Source organism: Egretta garzetta, unplaced genomic scaffold, assembly GCF_000687185.1.
Source record: "Egretta garzetta isolate BGI_Z169 unplaced genomic scaffold, ASM68718v1 scaffold69, whole genome shotgun sequence".
Taxonomy (NCBI): Eukaryota; Metazoa; Chordata; class Aves; order Pelecaniformes; family Ardeidae; genus Egretta; species Egretta garzetta.
Window position 1 is genome coordinate 851,869 of NW_009260790.1, and position 11,644 is coordinate 863,512.

An 11,644-nucleotide genomic window follows, 5' to 3' on the forward strand; every position below is an offset into this window, starting at 1 on the left:
TGTGAAAGCGTGCCCCCCCAAAGCCACTGCTCACAAGTGGCAGGGACCCCTCCACAGGCTCCTCTCCAAGCACCCTTGGGGCCAGAGGCCACTTTCTGTTGTGCCTGGCAAGGCTGCCAGCTTCTGTCACCTGCAGCACACGCTTGTGCTCCTCTGCAGTGCTCACCTGAGATTCCCGAGGGCAGCTCTGAAGGGAGAGGGACTGGGAACCTGCAAAACCAAAGCTGTTGCCACACCTGCTGGCTTGGAGCAGCTGGTCTTTGGGGACACCTCAGTGAAATGAGCTTGGAGAAGGTCTTGGTCCACATCACCAGAGCAGCAGGAAAGGACAGGACTAGGCGCAAGGGAGGGAGGCCTCCATATGAGCAGGTGTGGGGCCACTCGTGGGACAGGGGCACTCACCAATGCCGTGGTAACTTGCAAAGGAAAACCCAGTCACTCCAACCATGTTTGCAGCGGTTTCAAGTTAATGCATTTTACCTGGAATTTGCAACAGGCAAGGAGCGTGCTCGCGGTCCCATACCGCAGCACAGCTAACAAGCGGTAACTTGCTAATCTGCCATAACATGATCATTTACATTCATGCGAATGTACCCTTGGATCCCATTGCAGCGTTAACCTCAGTGTCCTGGCCAAAATCCATCTCAAGCCACTGCATGCTGCCTACAGAAATTCCCCAGACAGTTTCAAAAGCAGAGGGTCAGGTTCCTTACATCCTGCCCTGGGCTGTTGGGCAGTGCTGCTGCCAACATGAAGGAAAAAATTACTCAAAGTCTGGGGCAGAGAGTAGAAATCCAGGAGTTAAAGAGTGAACCCTCCAATCTACCATGTACACCACCACTGATTTGGATTGGGGGCACTGGGAAAGATTTTTCCCAGCCTCACATCAAGCCTTTGGTTCCCTAAGCCAGTCACAGACCAGACAAACAGAGAACAAGATGTCCCATGGTTTTAAGCAGATGCATTACTCCTGGACAGCTAGATAAAGACCAGTGTTGTCTGGAAACACACCCCTTTAGAGGCAAAGGGCAACCAAGGCCCCTGCACAGACCTGGGAAGCAGGATGGCAGCAGCTTTGTGCACAGCTTGCATTGACTCCCAGTCCAGCATGCACATACAGGCAAGCAGAGAAATCCCTGTGGCCACAACTCACCGTCTTCATCTCCATGTTCCCCACAGGCACTGCCATAGGCTGTCTGGGGAGAGAGGGAGAAGAACTGCCCCTAGAAGAAGGGAGCGAGCTGATGGAGACCCAGGCCACAGTCGTGCCAGCCCACAGGGGAGCGAACATCAATCCCCAGCCCTCTGGCACCTCACCCACCCAAGCTGGAGGCAAGGGGAGCAGGACCTGAACACGGGGCTCTCCTTCCCTGGCCAAACTGCCCAACCAGCCCTGCTGCCTGAGCAGCCAAGGTGTTCCCCCAAGGCACACAATGGTTCTCTAGTAGCTACTGCTTGCTTCAGGCACTGAGGGTGCCCATGGCACATGGAACCTGCAGCCCTGCTATCTGAAAGGGCTGATGCTGGCACGGCCAGAAATGGAAAAGCCAACCGGATGGCCAAGGTGCTCTCATGAAAGAAAGATGACAAGGAGGGCCCTGTAACAACATAACTCTGAGGCTGGACAAAGTTGGCAGGGGAAGACATTTTGGAAGCGCGTTTGTGGCTACCCACCATCACCATGGCCCCAAGAACAAAGCTATGAAAAGAATGATGCAGTGCTCTACAAGCTGCTCTGAGCCCCGACATTTATTTATTTATATTATTGTTTTTGCTTTGGGCACCAGCTAGTTCTGGGCCACAAGGGGTTAACCACAAAAGCTGCTTTCTCTGCCTTCGCTCTACCTCAATTTCCACTGCTCCCATCACCTTCCTCCCCCACCCCCTGATCTTATGAAAAAAACCCATCAAAATAACTATTTTATGTCTCCAAATATGCAGATCATTTTCTTTAATGAAAGATGCTTGACGTCTCCGATCCAATTAATATGCAAATGCAGGCGAGGATTTATTTGTGACATTCTGTCTGGGTGAGAGAAAACAAAAAAGGCCTGTTAACCAAAACACTAATTGCTGTGACTGATTGTCACATATCATCATTTTCATAGGATCTCCTCCATCCCTGGCTTGCAGGGAGCTGTGAACCAGGACTCGGAGACTAGCAGACACCAAGGAGAAACAGGGCAACCAGCTACCTGCCTGGCACGCTCGGATGAGCCGGGGCCTCCTTCCCGCTGTACGCCAAGCCCCTCCAGCTTGCATCCCTCCCCAGCCCAACTGGTAGAGTCACTCAGAAGCAGCTTTCTACGTTTTCTGGGCAAGATGCTCTGTTATCCCCTAAAAGCCTCAGGAGTTACTAGTGTTGGTCGTCACTTGTTCTCTTTGCACTAACACAAACTGTGCTTAGAATGCATCACACTACCTTGCACTTCCAAGGAGCGGTGCCCATAGAAGATGCACCTAACTGGGATCTCACCACGGCTGCCCAGCTCAGCATTTTTGGATCACATTCTTCACTCCAGTAACTCAATTTAATTCGGCAGTTCAACTGGGAAGTTGTTTTGGTCCACAGACACTGAACCAAACACCATCAGACTGGGAAAGAGCACACCCAAACATTCCCATGTGCCCTTAGGTATTTAACTGGACAAATCACCTACCCCAGTGTCAGCCATGCCCTGCACACATAATGTGCAGGCACAGCCTACAGTAGGCACCATCTCTTTACCCACCAGAGAGCATAAAGCACAGAGGACAGCAAGAGGGAGAGGATGGGAAAAAGCACAGCAAGTCAGCAAGGCTATGTCTACACCACGGCTTTAAACAGCTGCCTTGGGTACCACAGGCTTAGCAGCCACAGCAGCTCTGCGAGGGCTGCAAAACCTTCCAGAGAAGCTGAATTGAGCCTTGGGCAATTAGCCTGTACCAGATTCTGTGCTGCCCACACTGTGGCTAGCTGGTTTAAAGCTATTGCTGAGCACACCCACATGAGCTGTGAGGCCTTAAGCTTGGTCAAAGCACACAGGAGAGCTGCACTGCTCACCCAATGCTGCACAGACTGCGCTTCCCCTGCAGAACAAGCATGCACATCCCCCTCCCCTGCACCATTTGGTGAGCAGAAGACCCGAAGATTACCATGTTTTAGAGTCCAAGATGCATAAAGACACGAGGGATGACATATACCAAAGGCAGCAGGGTTTAAAAGCAGAGGTTCCCAGCTGCTGGGTGTTTATCTTGATACTTGCCCTAGAAAATCACCTGATGGAGAGCTAACTACTCACATATGGACAGTTCCTCCTCCTTTCCCCAGCTACCTACCTGCTTTCAAAGCAATTGAGAAGGCACAAATTTGCAAAAATGCCCAGCACTAGGGTCAATCCTGCTGGCATTGAAGTGGCTCGTCAAACTTCTGGGACTTCAAGGAGATCAGGTTTAGGCAAACACAAAGCACATACAAATCCTACTGTGAGTATTTTCCTGCCATTACCTCCCACGTAAGCAATTGCTGGAATTGCCACAGGGAGATTCTGTGATTATGTACAGAAAGGGCATCAATCAGGCCAACTCTCTATTCAGCTGCCTCCCATCCATTGAAAGAAGTCTGGGAACGTTTGATCTAGAAGTTAGAGCACAGGATTGAGAGGCGGGTGCTCAAGCACCACTCCCTGCTCTGCCAAAGGCTCATGAACACCTGTAAATTATTCATTTAACTTTTCCTGTGACTTGATTTCCCCTTTGCTTGAAGAGGGCAATAATGCTCCTTCGCCTTGCATAAAGTCTGAACTTTCGCTGATCTTCACAAGAGGATCAAGGGCACTAGACACAAACTAAATGGGATCATGACTGTCAGGGTGTGCTCATGTTCCATTATACCACCTACCACCACAGGATCCTTAAATTTTCCGCAAATCTCCATTAACTCAGTGCATCAGCCCCCGCAAGGCAGGGGGTGTTATCCTATACACTCATGGGCAGGAGGTGGGAGAAAGCTGGAAGGGCTGGGTAGTATGAGGAGTACGTCACAGCTCTGTAGTCTGGACTAATTGCTAAATGGCATTCCCGTGCTGGGAGGAGATCTCTCTGCCCCCCCTCCAAGTCCAGCACTCCTTACCAAAAAAGAAACACAGATTCGCACCACCACCTGTAGCTGAGTGAGCAGTGGGCAGAAGTATTTAATTTAACTTTCAGGGTCTTAGGACAGGTCTGCACCAAGAAAGACAGCAGATTCCTGACACCATTAAAACTGAAGTGAAATCTGGGTCTTAATGAAGCCACTAGGAGTTTTGCCATCCACTTCAACAGAGACGATACTTCATGCCGATAAGGCAGGTTGTAGCTTTAAGATGTTTTAGTTTATTAGTGTGAATCTGAGGTGCTCTCTAGGGTTTAGCTTGACCAGCTAATACATATCAAAATTAATTTTTACCTTTCCTACACAAGACTTTTCATAAGGGTTAGCAAACAACTGCTCTACATAAATCCTTTCCTTTCTTCCTTGCAAAGAGGAGACCCAGGAGATGAACTCTGCAGAGACTAGAAAAACAATTTCTGTTTGAAACCACACATGCTTTGACATCTGGTTTAAAACCAACCCAGGCCAAAAGGGACCGAAAGTTACTACTCTGATGGCTGCCCAGTGGTCTGTATAAAATACAGGAGTCGTACTCCACATCTGTATCTACATCTACCCCCTCAAACAGGTCAGAGCAGCTGTGTAAGGCGTGTGAAGTAATCTTAAGAGAAAATACAAATCTGTGATGGTACTGATAAAAATTTCCCAGCACAGGCAAGAATATGAGATGGACAGAGCCAGGTATTCAGGCCTGAAGCAGGAAAACCTACAGATGTAGATGAAGCGTAACATGTTTGAAGACTTCCTGCACCTCCAGATTCCTTGCTGGAGCAGAACTGGGGACATCGCCCTCAAAAGCGCTTGTATCCCTAAGTGTAATTCAATGACACATTTCCTGATAAAGTTGACTTCCAGGGGATCTGGCTCACAGACAGTCAAGGCAACAGAGTCAGCTCTGGGCTGAGCACCCTTGCAATGCAGGGACGCACAAAAACCAACTAGTCAGCACGCTCATCCTTTCAGCAGTTCTGGATTGCTCCCAAATGGGATGTCTGCTGCACCCCGCCACCCAGCTCTGGGATAAGGCGGCACTAAACTGGAAGAGGAAAGGGCCCCTGAAGAGATGCCTGAGGGATTTGGTGGGCTGGGAACCCGGAAACCGTCTGGGATGTGGGTGGAGAGATCAGTGTGAAATAGCAGAGCTGTGACACATACACTTTCCATTCATCAAACTCAGGGGAGAGAAAAAACCTATTATGGCCCCCGCACACATGGGGGAACTGAGGCACTGAGACCACCTGGGGACTCCGCTCTAGGAACCATACAAGGCCCAGCCTCTCGGTACTGCAGGGCTTAACACCCATCACATCCATCCTCACAACTCTCCTTCAGGAGTGTTATCTCAACTACACAGGCGGGGAACTGAGGCATAAATAGGGTAAGTGATTTGCTTTAGATCAACACAAAACTTGGCACAGTAGAGAGTTGAGACAAATCTCAGATCTTCTGAGCCCCAAGATAATGCCTTAACAGCCTCTGTATGTCAGAAAAGACTCCCAGTTCTGTGATTCAATTGGTTCATTATCCCACCCCAAGAGTTTAAGGAAGATCTCAGCTTGGGCTTTTCTAATCATTAAAAAGAATTATTAGACCAGTTTCAGACCAGTTCGGAAAGCTGTCGATGATCCAGTCCTGCTATGGGCAGGAGGTATGCTCAGTACACTGGTGGCAATGCTGGATAAACCTCACGATGATATCTCCAATCATAGATCCACAATGTGGACAGTGTTCTTCTGGTGCTCTTACTTGCAGATGGAAGAAGAAGAAGAAGAAGAAGAAGGTGAAGTGATCATAGCAATCCCTTTTCAGCAAGAGGAATACTGCTGAGAGGAACAGAGGCACACAAATGCCCTTGGCCAGTGGATGTAGAAGAGCAACAGGAAAGCCTGTAACAACAGTCGTCCCCTGGTCCCCAGCCCTGTTTTAGCTCCTTCATGCTGAGATGCTCCCTTTCCGTAGCATCTGAATGCCTTACAGCTTCAGCACACCCAGTCTCACAAAGCATGATACTCTTCCCAATTGAGGCAGAGAGGCAAGATCATTGTCTCCAGAGCCCAGGAAGCGCTGGCACATCTGCCGCTTGAGCAGAAACTACCAGGTTGCAGTGCTTTCCCTCTTGTGCCATGGAGGTGGTCAATCAGTCTGAGGACCTCTGAAAGGCATCATCCTATGATCACTGACACCCCTCAAGCAAAACCAGGAGGTCCCTGAATCCCATCTGTCCAGCCCTCATCACCCCTGCTACCAGCAAAGGTGGCAGGAAGGGCAGCATTGTAGGAGGGGGCAAGAGACACAGAGGCAGTGGCATGGGAGAAGAGGCAAGCAAGGGCTGGTAAACAACCCCCTCCCATCCCCAATCCCAGTACTTTGAAGATCCGTGTGTTTTGAATTTAATTTTGATTTTCTCGACTTCAGCAGATTAAAGTTGAAATAACCTACAAATTACTTAATGTGTTGTAAATCTTCTGAAATTAAGGCCTAATGGGTAACACATGTCGGCAGGCAGGAGACACAGAGGGGAAGCAGGGTTTCTCACCAGCACGAGGAATGCTGTGGGGATGTGAGCCAAAGGAGAGGGGGCTGGGGCAGGGGATGTGGAATCGCAGTCCTTCCCCACCAGCCTCCCAGTGCCCACCTTGTCTTTGGGTCTGAGCTAAGAAGCCACCCCCCGGCCATGCTATCCACACCTCCTGGCAAAGGGGACGCTGGCCAGAGGAGCCACGCTGGGAGGCTGCTGAAGGAGCTGGTGGCAGGATGCTGGTGGGCTATCAAAGGACACAGATGCCAAAGAAAATCCACTTTAACACCTTACTTGCCCTCACTGCTCAGATTTCAGTGTCCCCTACGCAGCCTGTAGAGCCCTGTCCCCAAACAAGCTGCCCCTTGACACCAGCATCCGCCTGCAGGGACCTTGGGAACACCTCCGCCACTTTCCACATGGGATGGCTTGTCTGGGCCAGCCACGGGGGTCTCTGCAGAGCAAAGAGCTCTCCCGCTTCCTCAGGGCCAGCCCTCTCCGGCACGGCCACCTCCGTGCACCTGTCTCACCGGTCCCCACGCCGGGCAGCCCCGGCTCCTCTCCCACACGAGCCGCCAGCTCTCCCGCTGCTCCTGCCTGTATGGGCTCCCCCTCCCCTCCCTCCTCTTCAGCAGATTTCTCTCAAGTGCGCTGCCATATGGTTCCAGTTAAGCCCCATATTTTTTCTTGTCGATTGAAAAGACACACTTTCCTCTGTGCCAGACAGTTTACAGATTGCTCCGTTGGCTCAATTTCTTATTGGATTTCTCAAAAAAACTGACATTTTAAATTAATTTACAGCCACAACAAAAAGAGTTCAGAATTTTAATGGTGTTGTAAGTAATTTTTAGGTAATCCGCTCCAGATTTTGATATTAACCTTTGAATCGGAGTTCAGGCAGCTACTATGTTACAGCACTTTAGTTGGCCTGGGTATTGGGGAGGGGGGCAGCAGTGGGGTGAAGGGGGGAGCTAATTTACTGCATGGCAGCATGTGAGCCTGAGCGCCTGGGAAAGCACATGGCAGCGTATGCACGGGGGAGGCAGCCCTGGTGCATGTCGGCAGCAGCGTGTGTGCGGCGACATGCGAGCACAGATGTGCACAGGCATGTGCCTTACCAAAATGCACGCCAAGGATGGCAAAGGCGTGTGGGAGCTGCTGGAGGAGCAGGAGTGGGACACACAAAGGCACCCGCTGCCCACGGGCTGGCCAGAGGCGCACACCTCTGCGCACGCGTCAGCACGCGCGCACGCAGATGCGTGGGGAGGCAAACCTGCGGCTGGAAGCACCACAGTCCGGGAGAAACGTAAACGTCTCGGCGCAAAGGCAGGCGAAGAAGGGAAGCACGAGCGGAGGCGGGTGGGAGGCAGGTGCTGGCACCTCGGCACCAGCGCAGATGAGCACGCTGGCACGTGCAGGTGTGCCTGCAGCCGGTGCCCACCCTGGCGTGCACGGGAAGCCTCCCTGCACCCGTGGGTATGCACGCATCGCCCAGGCGCAGGTCACAGACCCAGCCCTGCCACCTTGTCCTCCTTCCTCGGCCGAGTGTCCAGCACAGCACCAGGGGTGAGGAGCAGGGCCAGCCAGGGGCGCTGGGAGCGCAGCCAGCCACCACCGCTCCCTGGCCACGCACCTCTGACTCAGGGGCAGGATGCAAGTGCTGACCCCTCTCTTCCCTTCTCAGTGTCAGCCCCTATCAGGTGTTCACTCACTGGGGCCACCCTCGAAGTTTAAAGCTAATGCTCAAATGTAAGGGACACTCTGCCAAGAGCTGCACGAAAGGGGCAGCGGCCCTAAGAGCTCTGCATGGAAGAGTGAGGTGTCTGTCTCTGAAGGAAAGCAACACACCTGGGATTAGAAACAACACAAGAAAAAAACCCACAGATACTGAAAATGCCCAGGGGATGGTAGAGGGAAGAAGAGAAAAAAGCAGAAGGAATGAGAGAAAGAACAACTAAGAGGGAGAGGAATGAAAGAAGGAAATTAAGCGGCAAACAACAGAAGCAAAAGAAAGCAAACAAGAGAGCAAACGACTGAGAGAACAAATTGAGGAAGGAGGGAAGGAAATTAACAAATAATTAAGAACAAATGAATGAGAGAACTGAGACAGAGTGGCGAAGATGCAAAGCAACAAAGTGAAGGAGACAACATCATTCCTCCCCTGCCCAGGCCAACAGTTCCCGTGCATGTAACCACAGTGCCAACAAATGGGATTTGCAACACCCGAAGCCTGGCAGCAGCCCTGACTTCCTTCGAGAGCCCTCTGCAGAGCCTCACTTTATTAGCAGCCAAGGGACCCTGCCTGCCCGTGGTGCAACATGTCCCAGGCACCTTCCCCTGAGGCTGTATGGGACACATCCATCCTCAGCGTCTCTCTTGCCACTGCAAAGGTGCCAGGGTTAGCAAAATGCCTGGCATGACCCTGGCTTGCTGCCACAGACCCTTGCATCCCATTTCCCTTTATCATTTGCTCTGCCTGGAAATCCCTTTCCACTTTCCAGCTGCGTATGGGCAGCAACGCTCCTGTGCCACCCTGAGCTGTGTTACCACCGTGCAATTGCCAAACCAACCGAGACAAAAAGGGAAGGGGGGCCTGAGTACGGAGCTGCAGCCCTCGCCAACATTTTACTAAGCTCTGGCACAGAGCAGACGGTGGCTGGATATGGTGCCAACTTACTACAAGAGCGGATTTTTAACATTCCTCCCCTCCAGGAGTCACTCGAGGCAGCCAGGGAACCTCAAGCAGAGAGACGTGAAGACAACAACAGCAGCCTGAGGTCTGCTCCGCTTGGAAACCCTGCCAGAGGACAGAAGTGACAGCAAGCAACATCTTCTGGAGCACAGGCCATGGTAACTACCTGCACAGGTGGGAGCAGCCCAGCCAAGAGAGCTGGCTCCATGCGCTGCCCGGCTGTGGGCTCTGGGGTAAGTCACGTACCAGGCTAGTGTCTCACGAGACTTGGGAAGCATTCAGGATGCACAGAAAAAGGCAACAAAGTCATAAAAGTGGAGTCATAAAAGCCCAGCAGCGCTGAGGTGCTCCAAAGACCAGAAGAGATGACAGGAGAGGCACTGATACCTGATCGGTCCTGAAGACCCACCAGGGAGGAGGTGAAATGGCAAAGGGCGAGGAATGGGAATAGGAGACGAGATGCTCCCTTTGCTCCCAGTAGCAGCTGGACCCCATGCCATGGTGGGGGAGCCCATTCTGCTCCCATTCCCATTCCCCATGCCACAGAGTTGTGACTTCTAGCTTGTTTGCTGAGCGAAGCTGCCTCTTCCCAGCCGCACCACCTCCTTCGTTCATGCAAGAACCTGTGGGATTTGTGCACCCTCCTGCAAACCACGGAGTTTAAGGAGCACCAAGGAGTTTAAGGAGCATCAAGTCATTTCCTGGTCCTACATCCTGCAAGACGTGACAGTGGCTGATACTGCTGATCAAACCTGGCGCAGAGCCACATGCAAGGACAATGCGCCACGTTCTGATCCACCGGGCACAGTGCCATGGGCAGAGGGACTCAGATGCCCCTCGGCACTGTGCCAGGTATGGGGGGGGGATTCAGATGCCCCCCTGGCACTGTGCCAAACTCAGGGGGGAGGGGTTGGATGCCCCCTTTGGCACGATGCCGGGTGCTGAGGGATTCTCCCTGTGGCACCCTGCCAGCGGGAACAGGGACCCTACAGCCCAGGTCCAAGCTCAGGGAAGTTCTGGGATCAAGGACTGGACTTCTCCTGTTCCTGTACCAGCTCTGCGCAATGAAGGTGCCTGCATTTCACTAACGTAGGAGGCAAATAGCATTAGAGCAGGCCGGTGAGTCTCCATGACAGGGATCCCTGAGAGCTCCCTCCTCGGGGCTCCTCTGCGGAGCTGGGCTGCCCTGCCACTCAGAGCACCCCTCGGCAGGCCGCCTCGCCAGTGATTGACTGGGGAAAGTTGCTATGACGACCCTGGTTTGAAAAAACCCTCAGTAGTTGCCAACTATTTGTGTTGTTGTTTTACAACTGTGGCCAGTGTCACATGAGCGGGAGCCGGCTGGGGGCCTGGGGACACAAAAGCGAATGGCTTTTTAATGGAGTGTCCTGCCAGCGCTTGAAGACTCAATAAAGAGGAGCTGGCGAGACCCCTCTGTGCGGAAGGCCCCGCGCACGGGGCCAGAGCCTCTTTGTAGAGCCGCGGCTGGGGTGGGAAAGTTTGGAGGAATCAGAAGAAAAGCCTCCCCCCATGGCCCGGGCTCAAAGTGCTGTCTCCCTGGGGGATGGATCCGTCCCCAGCTGGCCCTGGCCATTTCAATGGAGCTCACTCCGGGCACTTTCCTACATCTCACCCAGAGCCGGTGCTGGCCAGTGGAGCAGGATGGCAGAGTCTGGGGAAAACATAGGAAGGTGCAGGAGGGGACACAAAGGGTTCTCCTGGGAGCTGGGGCTGCTTCAGAGCAGACAGCTCAAAAAGCTGGAAGGGACAAAACGGAGGAGGAGGAGGAGATCCCCACACCTCCCAGGAGCTGTCCCTGCCGACAGCCAGATCCTGACCAGGGCTGTGCTGAAGCCAGAAGATATAAAGGCCCCCAAAGCCAACAGGTTTGAGCTTGGGAGCAGATGCCCCTCTCAATGGAAGAGCCCCAGGAGTAGTTTCAGGGTGCAAGCTGGCAGCACGAACAGGCAGCAGCAAAGACCAAAGGCTGGTTCAGTAGCAAAGAGCAGTAGGGCACTTTGGGGCACAAGAACTCCTGCAACTCTAAAGCAAGGGGAAGAACAGGCCAGGGGTGCGGGGGAGCTTTCGGGGCTAAAAGGGCATTCTTCCCAAGCCTGTGCGATTCTCACAGGCTTCTCCGACTCTAGGGCCTTTTCTTACAGAAGCTATAATTATATTACAGAGTTCCTGTGTAAGCTACTGAGCTTTATTAATTAATCCTGCTTGGTCTCACACCAGCCAGGTCCCTGGCCTCGTGCAGAGATGTGGAATTTTCCAGGAAAACTTGAAAATCGTCATCAAG